Raw genomic sequence first — 9,743 nt, forward strand, 5'->3', positions numbered from 1 at the left:
TATATAATAATTTAAAGTAATGCATTTTTCACTATTTTAAATAGTGCATAAGCAAAAAATCTGAAAATGGGGAGATGTTTAGGCTTATGTAATAAATCCCTCTTTCAATTTAAATAATTTCTTATATGTGACTTGTATGTGACTGCTGTGGACATGTGTCTAGATATGTGTATGCATGTGAGGAAAAAATATATCTCCAAAATTAGACAATTTATTATACCATCTCTTTGCTTCTCACTTAGTCTCCTATATAAATATCTTCTTCTCTTTTTATTTTCAGGTCTGTGCTCAAATCTGTTCCTGAAAAGCCATTCTTATACACTCATAGTAAAAGTTGGATCGATTTCCAATGCATGCCCCCCCCTTTTTTTAATATTGCCTTCACCCGTTATACTGTATGTATTATTCATTTATAATCTGTTGGCCTAGTGGGTAAGCAGCTTCTCTTTCAATCCAAAAGTAAGCAGTTCAAATCCACTGCTCTTGCAAGGGGAAAAATGAGCAATCTCCTCCCATGTGATCTATAGCCACTGAAAACCTGCTAGAGGATAGAGGATCAACTACTAGTAGATTCCAACTTGATGGCAATGTGTTGTTTTGTTTTTAAGATCTTCACTCATTATATTGTTACATGGTTTCTAGTGACAGATTTAGTGTCAGGGAAATTATATTTTCTTTCTTTGTTCTGTTCATGAAAAATTGGGTGTTTAGTACACCTTTAGTGAAATCAATCTTCTTGATCAGCAGAAACCCAAACGACTAAGTCAATACATATAATTTATACGTTTTACAACTGACATTCTTTAGAGAGGCAATGCAAAGTCTGAAAAGTAAACCAACCAACCAAACAAAAAAAACCCTAAGCAAACAAAACCCAAGTTGTTTATGTCTCAGATAGATAGATGGACAGACAGAGGAGCTATCTTCTCTTGATATTGACTCCCTCCAGAAAATCAGCTAGAGGCTCATCTATGAGTTTGTTCTGACTTAACAGTTGGGGAAAAAAAAGCAGTACGGTATTACATATATGTTGTTATTTCCTGTTCAGTTGACTGCAGTTGATAAGGACTCCATAAACAACCAATCTGAACCTTGTTTTCTCTTGTGAGAATGGTGAGGATACTCACCATCCCTGATATACTTCAGATCATTGTTACAGTCATCATATGAACTAATTTGGTTGATTGTCTTTCTCATTTAAATTGGCTCTTCACTTTTCTGAGCATGATGTCTTTGTCCAAAGAGTGGTCCCCTCTAACACCTAACAACATGTCCAAAGTGTGTGAGATAACATTTTACCATCCTTGCCTCCAAGGACCACTCTGATTGTTTTTCCTCCAAGATCTGTTTGTTGCTTTGGTAATTCATGTGATGACATTCTGTAATCTTCTGTAACATCACAAATCAAAGGCATTGTTTTTCTTTTATCTTTAGTCATTGTCCAACTTCCCGAGCATAACAAATAATCTAAAAGATCATGTCTTGGATAAGGCACACCTTAGTCTTTAAATTGACATCATTGCTTTTTAGCACTTTGGAGTAGTTCCTGACAGTAGATTCAAATACTATACATCTTTCAAGTTCTTGACTGATGATATCAAAGATGTTGATTTTGTATCCAAGTAAAACAAAATGGTTGACAATTTAAATCTTTCTCCATCTATCACAATGTTGCCTATTGAACCAGGACTGAAGTATTTTGTTTCTAGATATTGAGATGTAATCCTTATTGAAAGCTATAGTCTGAACTTCTGTAGCGTGTGCTCCCAATAGAACTAGATATTCATAGTTATTTCTACATAAATAGTAAAAATTTATAAAATGAATTATATATATTTATTATATATTATTTCTAGTCTGCATTTGTTAATTATTATTTTATGTAGTGTCTGGATTGATCTTAAGTGGTTCCTGCTCAGTTAAAGCTCTTTTGTAAACCTTAAAGTAAGGCATAAATTTAGGTATCCTTTTTTTAAGCTGTTTCCACAAGTTCACTCATACTCCTTTTCTCTTATCTCACCTTATTAGATCTTTCAAGGCTTCTGACCAACCATTCAAGTAATTCTGTTTATTTATCTGTGCACGTTTTAATTTCACAGTAATCCCTATGCTATATGATGTTAAAACAGCCAAGTAAATCACTCATCACTCAGAAATTCCCTACACTGAACAATTTTTCAGACACATTAGTGAACTGGTATACCCCATTCCAGCCCATACTATCGAGGAAAACTATGCAGTTTAATACTATCATGCAGAATTTCTTACTTCCACAGCATCCCTTGAGTTGACACTTAGTTGAACCAGACCTGCCATTTTTCTTCTATAAGCAGATAACGAAGCAGCCTGTTGTTATTGCTAGATGATGTTAAGCAGACAATGAAATAAACTATGTTTAATTCTGCACCATCCTCAAAATTAATTTTGTTTTGTTCGAGCCCACTGTTGAAGCCACTGTGTCAATTCATTCCACTGAACATCTTCTTCTCTTTCATTAATACAAGTGTGATTCACTTTTCCAAAAACCAAAATCTTTTTATAATACACCCAAAATATGTTAGACAAAATAGGTGATAAGCAACCAGGCAGTTAACAGAGTTATCAAATAAATTTAAAAATCCAGACAAATATTGAATAATTTAGTGAATAATCGAGAGACTAGTCAACTCAACAACACATAACACCAACAATACAGACAAGTTTCATACTGATTGTACTGGGCTATTATATCCTTACCCTCCATTGGGAAGCAATTACTCCACACTGTTCAATCAGTGAGTAAATCAGTTAATTTATACTCTTATTTACTGTTGGTCAGAGTGTAAAATGGAACAACCACGATAGAAGGAAGCATGGGGCTTTCTCAAAAAGTTGCAATAGAAATACTATTTGGCCCAGCAATTCCACTACTGGAAATATACCCCCAAAAAACCATAACTGCCACCCAAGCAGATATATGCACACCCATGTTTATCATGGCTTTGTTCACAAGAGCAAAGAGTTGGAAACAATCTAAGTGTCCATCAACAAACATGGGTAGAGAAACTGTGGTATATTCACACAATGGCATGTTACTGTGCCTTGAAAGACAAAGAACTCATGAAATATGATACACAATGGGCGACCCTGGAGGAAATATCTGAATCACAAAAGGACAAATATTGCATAGTGCCACTGTTGTAAAACAGGACTGACATTGGGCTTGCGGAGAGATTGAGAAAGATGGGATAAATTACATATACTGCATTGAAACAGATGATGGAGAGAACTGTTAAAAAGGTATATGGACTCTGTTGTAAAATGGGATTGGCACCAGGGTGGAGGGATGGCAGATAAGGAGGGGAGGAATGATGTATACTGCATTGAAACAGATGAGGGATAAAATTGTTTAAAAGGGATATATGATTGTGTATTATTGTCATGACAGGAGTCCAGAATGAAGGCTGCATCATGGAGTGGACCTGGGGGGAGGGATTGTAAAACAATGAAAGGGTTTCACTTTTCAAGGAGAAGAGTGAATAGGGGGAGTGGGTGAGCAAGGAGAAAAGTACAACAATGAATGAATGGAAACCCTAAGTCTCTGTAAACTTTCATTACAACTAATTTAAAAAAAAATTAAAAAGGATATATGATTAGGTATTATTGTCATGACAGGAGTCCAGAACAAAGGCTGCATATTGGAGTGGAATTGGAGGGAGGGATTGTAGCACAATGAAAGTATGTTTCTTTTACTTTTCAAAGTGAAGAGTGAACTAGGGGGGAGGGGTGGGCAGGGAGAAAAGTGCAACAATGAAAGAATGGAAAGACAAAGTCTTTGTAAACTTTCATTAAATTTAAAAATAATAAAAAAAGAAAGAAGAAAAAAAGAAGCCATTTTAAGAGTGCTATTTAGCTATAGGGATGGTACTCAATGTAGTAAAACAAAATGTGTGTGAATGGTTGAATGCAAAAATCAATTTATTCTATAACTTTCACTCAAATAAAAAGAAAAAAATTAGTGAAATACTGAAGGTATAGACTAAAACAAACACTGGTGAAAATTAATTTATTAGATTGTTTAGTTAATGTAAAGCTGAGTTACTGGGATCATCACTATACCTACTAAGCAAATCGAAAGCCTCCAGAAGCAATTTGCTTTCCTGTCATCTCTAGTTCATCACTGGTTGTGGATAATCTTCTGTGCATTAACTTTCTTACATTATCAAAGTGTCCCTGTAGCTGCAAGTGTTCACAGTGTAGGAGGAGCCTGAGGCCTTGAAATGAGTATAAATAATGATTTGCACATGGGGTGTGGACCCATAATCTTGAAGCGAGTAGAGAACTAGAAAGTCTGCATAGTATCATCTTCCCAATCTCAGAGTGGAGTCAGATATAATATAAAAATATCCAATAGGAACAACCTATATTTCTGGTTTAATAATTTAGCTATAGTTTTGTGAGATATTGAATTCAAATATAGAAATATAGTACTCAGAACCTATTTCTATGCACCTTTTAATAAATAAATATATCTGGGTAGCACAACCTGCCTCCAAACTTATTAAAAATACATTACGTTTTCATGATCCAATCCCCAGCTGTATGTTCATATTTGACTTTCGCTTATTTTACAGAGGAAGCATACACATCTCATTCTCAGATTATTGTGTTGCTTTGTCCTCCCACATAAGATTCTTGTTGAGACCTAAGTGAGGCACAGTCAAACTTGCCCTGTTTTAAATACATACACCCATTGAAAATAATGGAGACTTAATAAGGCATGTCAAGATATTTTTATCATAGGAGTATGCAATGAGGGTTGCAGAGTGGATTATATTTGGGGGTAGGGGTGGGGATTGGGGAGGTGCGGGGGGGATTGTGTACCAATGAGGGAGTTTTTCTTTTGCTTTTCAAGGAGAGGAGCAAACGGGGCGGGGGGGGGGGGGGGAGGGGTTTGTGCGGGGAGAAGGGTGCAACAATGAATGAATGGAATTCCTAAATCTCTGTAGATGTTCATTGAAATGAAAAATAAACAACCTAAATTAAAAAAAAATTATTTTGTACTTTAGAAATCTGTGACACTGATGTGTCAAATGCCTTAATGGTTGGCTACCCAATGGGGACTGAGAGTGGAGTGGAGCTCCCCGATTAAACAAGCTTGGAAGGAGGAGTGGCGTCCACTCCCATAATAGCTTGCCTCGGGAAACCCTATGAACCTGGAGAAAGGATGAAAGGCACCCAAGCGTCGAGGAGTCTCCTTCATAGGGTCGCTATGAGTACTTTGCGACTCGATAGCACTTAACAACAACAACTTTAGAAATAGAATTAACAGGAAATACTAATAGGAACATCTTTCAATTTTTTTTCCATTAAAAAGTAATATTAAATTGTCCTTAAAAAATTAGGGAGTGCAAGTGGATTAATGGTAAGGATTGTACTGTCAACTCAAAAGTGTGTGATTCAAATTCTCCAGCTGCTGCTCCATATGAACGTATGTAAAGCCTCTGTAGATCCTGAAGAATCTGCTAAGAATAAGTTCTGACTTAACAGTACGCAACAACAACAGCAACAAAAGAAAATACCTGGATAATCTGATAGATTGGCTTCATAATGTTGATTCTATTTTTTCTCCCCAATGGAATTACATGTCACAGCTTTCCAGAAATAAACTGAAGATTCAGCTTCAAATTGTAATGAATATACATTTAATGAAAGGTACTCCACAAAAATACATAACTGTTCCATATATATATATAGTTGTTGCTATGTGCTGTAGAGTTGCCTGTGACTCATAGTGGCCCTATGTACGACAGCTTTAAACCCTGCTCAACCCTGTGCCTAACTCATTGTATCAGACACACCTCCCCTCATTACCCCAGTCACTGAATCAATCCATCTCATAGAAGGTTTTCCACTCCTGCACTATCCCTGTAACCTCCAAAGCATGGCGTCCCTCTCCCTCCTTGCAATATGTCCAAAGTATGCCAGATGAAGCTTCAGAATCCTTCCCTCAAAGGAGCATCCTGATTTCATCCTCTTCAGGATGAACCTGTTTGTTATCTTAGTTCATGGTATATTTAATACTCTAGCACCACAGCGCAAATGCATTAATTCTTGTTCTGTCATTCCTAGTCATTGTCCAGCTCTCTGATGCATAACAAGTGGTTGCAAAGACTATGGCCCGTATCAGGTTCACCTTAGTTTCTAGACTGACATTGTTGCTCTTCAGTACTTTGGAGAGGTTTCTGACAGCAGACTTTCCCAATACAACTTAACTTTTAATTTCCAGGATGCTGACGTCAAGAGTGTTGATTGTGGAGGCAAGCAAACTAAAGCTGTTTACAATCTCAGTCTCTTCACCATCTATCATGATACTGTCAATTGGCCCAGTGTTGAGAACCTTTGTTTTCTTTATAACTGAGATTCAATTCATATTGAAGACTGCAGTCCTTGACCTTCTGCAGCAAGCACTTTAGGTCCTCCTCAGTTTCAGCAAGCAGGATTGTGTCACCTGCAATAAAGGAGATTGTTGATGAGTCTTCCTTCAATCCTTTTGTGACATTTCTCCTCATAGAGCCTAGTCTCCCAGATAATCTGTTCTTTCCAGGTCATGATCTTTGCAATTACTTGCTGTGCCTCAGAAAGCTTGACAATGACTAGGGATGATAGAAGGAAAATTCATGCCTTTGAGCTGTGGTGCTGGAGAAGAGTATTGAATATATGATGGACTGCTAAGAAAACAAAAAGTTCATCCTCTAGAGAGTGAGACCAGCCTGTTTCTTGGTGGCAAAGATTCTGAAGCTTCATCTGACCTACTTTGGACATGTTGCAAGGTGGGATCAGTCCTTGGAAAAGGAGGTCATGCTTGGGAGGGTGGAGGGACAGTGCAAGAAAAGAAGATGCTTGATGATATGAATTGATTCAGTGACTGGGGTAATGGGGTAGGTGTGTCAGAGACAATGAGTTTGGCACAAGATAGAGCAGGGTTTAGTGCTGTTGTATATAGCGTCACTATGAGTCACAGGCAACTCGTCAGCAATTAACAATAACAAAGAGAAACAGAATTTGAATGCTTCTTTTTGTAATCAAGGTTTTTTCAGCATTAAAGCTTATGGTTTTAGTATTAGTTTTGTAATGTTACATTTTTTTCATGTTCTACTTCAGATTAATTTCTCAATACTGATATCACATTTGTCTTCCATTGGTTATAGATATTATTATTTAAATCTATAGCTATTGAAAATATCTTGGAATGCTTGAACTAGCAATAACATTTGTATTACATGCATAGAATTCTTGGTAAGTGAAAGTTTTGCCAGTTACAAGTTATCATGAGTAGATTCCAATTTATGGTGACTTCATGTGTGTTATATAGAGTTGATCTTCATAGGTTTTAAATGTCTGATTTTCTAGAAGTAGCTCACCAGTCTCTTTTTCCAGGACACTTCTGAGTGAATTTAAACCCTTAACATTTGTTAGTAGTCAAGCTTGTAACTCTTTGCACTGCTCATTGAAAGAGTAAAGTAGATTAAATTCCTTGCTTTATTTCTTCCTATTTCAATCCATGATCTCTTCTAATTTCTTCCTCCATATAATACATCTTCTGCTCTACTTGATATTGTTGTGAACTGATTGTCAAATAATTGTTGATATATGAAAAATTAATGTTAAAGGACCATCACCCAGAGAGTTTTTAATTGCAATTAAAAGTCCAAGAATAGAAAAACAGCTTTCTATGTTATCTGAATAGTAGTGTTTTATAATAACCACATAGTGATTGTCCCTGCACAATTCCCTGGAGTATTTTGGTTATAGTCACCTGATTCCCAAGAAGGTGGTCTCTATTTTCTTGTACGTATCTTCAAGAAACAAGGTTGTCTGATTTCTAGCTTAATAATTATCATTCTCTCAATTTTTTCTCTACTTTATTCTACTTACTCAGATTCTAAGTTTTGTTGATCTTTTACAACTTTCACATTTGTATATTAATTATATTATCATAATTGACTAAATCAGTAGGCAAATATTGATATCCAGATAATATTGGTTAATAAAACAATAGAATGTATGCTTACACAAACATATGGAAATTCAAATTACAACTCTGGCTGCCCTAAATAATTTCTGAAAATAGTGTTCATTATGACTTACCAAATACATTCTTGATCAGCAAACTAATATATGTTGTGGTTGTTGTTAGATGTCAGCTATGATGCATTGATGCCTTATGAATAATAAACTAAAATATTGGCCTATCCAAAGTCATTTCCATAATCTTTCTCATGCTCAAGCCCAAGTTGGGCTTGGTCAAACAATTTCACTTAGTGTCTTTCACTTGTTCTCTGACCCTCTGCTTTTCCCAAAGTTGTATAATGATGTTTCACCATCTTTGCCTGTAGAGACCATCCTGGTGTCAGTAGAGACCATCCTGGTGTCAGTTTCTTCAGAACAGATTTGTTGATTTTTTTTGAATTATATTTAATAATCTTTGATATATTTAATAGTCTTTGTCAATAACACAATTCAAAGACATAAATTTTCCTTCAATTTCCCCTAATTCATACTCCACACTAAAATACAGAAATGCCTATAATACCGAGTATAATCTGTCTCTAGAGTTACTACAGAAATTATTTCCTTTGGTATCAACATAAATATCAAAAGCATATTCTTAATTAGTGCATGATATCATTATATTGAGCTGTTTTATCCTTCACATATCCTTTATTTCAAATTAAGGTAAAATGGAATCCAATTAGAACAACTGGAAATAACTTATTGATTATAAAGATGATCACTTTAAATAAAATATACTTTTTAATTTAATACCAGCTTTTGTATGAGGAACTCTCATGTCATAGTCCTTAGAAAGTGGTGCTGTTAATCCAAAGGCAGTACCTTTCTTGTGGGTCAAATCTATCAGAGGCTCCACAGAAGAAAAATGTACAATGTTTTCCTTGAAATTTGCACCCTGAAAAACCTTAGGAGGTTCAACTATGAATTCGATCTGACTGGGTGGCAAAGAGATTAATTTGTTACTAAAATCAAAAGTATTATAGCTAACTAAAAGACTACTATGTTGTTGACTGAAAGATATAAGTCAGTGAAATGAAGTAAGACATACTGAATTTGTATGTGGAAATAATAATATAGAGAAATAAGATCAAAATGACAAACATGTAATTGGAGTCTAACTTATTTCATTTTTATTCTGAAATTTATTCTTTATTTTTAAATTCTTATATTGTTGTTGCTATGTAACATTGAGTCACTTACAACTCATAGTGACCCCATATATAATAGCTCTAAACTGCTCTATCGTGTGCCAACCTTATTGTCTCTGACACACCTACCCTTATTACATTGGTCACTAAATCAATCCATCTCACCGAGAGTCTTCCTCTCTTATGCTTTCCCTTCCCCCTCCAAAGCATGCTGGCCCTCTCCAAGGACTGGTCCCTCCTTACAACATGCACAAAATATGTCAGAGGAAGCATCAGAATCCTTGCCTGAAAGGAACAGGCTGTTTTCATCTTCTCCAGGATAAACCTGTTTGTTCTATGAGTCCATGGTAAATTCAATCCTATTCTCCAGTGCCATAGCTCAAAGGCATCAATTCCACTTCTATCATCCCTACTTATTGTCTTACTTTCTGACACATAACAAGTAGTTGTGAAGACTATGGCCTGGATTAGGTGCACCTTAGTCTCCAGTCTGATATCATTGCTCTTTAGTACTCTAGGGAGATCCCTGACAGCAGACTT

The sequence above is a fragment of the Elephantulus edwardii genome, unplaced genomic scaffold (genome assembly GCF_000299155.1).
Source record: "Elephantulus edwardii isolate Elephantulus edwardi_28Jun2011 unplaced genomic scaffold, EleEdw1.0 scaffold00383, whole genome shotgun sequence".
In the NCBI taxonomy this organism is placed as follows: Eukaryota; Metazoa; Chordata; class Mammalia; order Macroscelidea; family Macroscelididae; genus Elephantulus; species Elephantulus edwardii.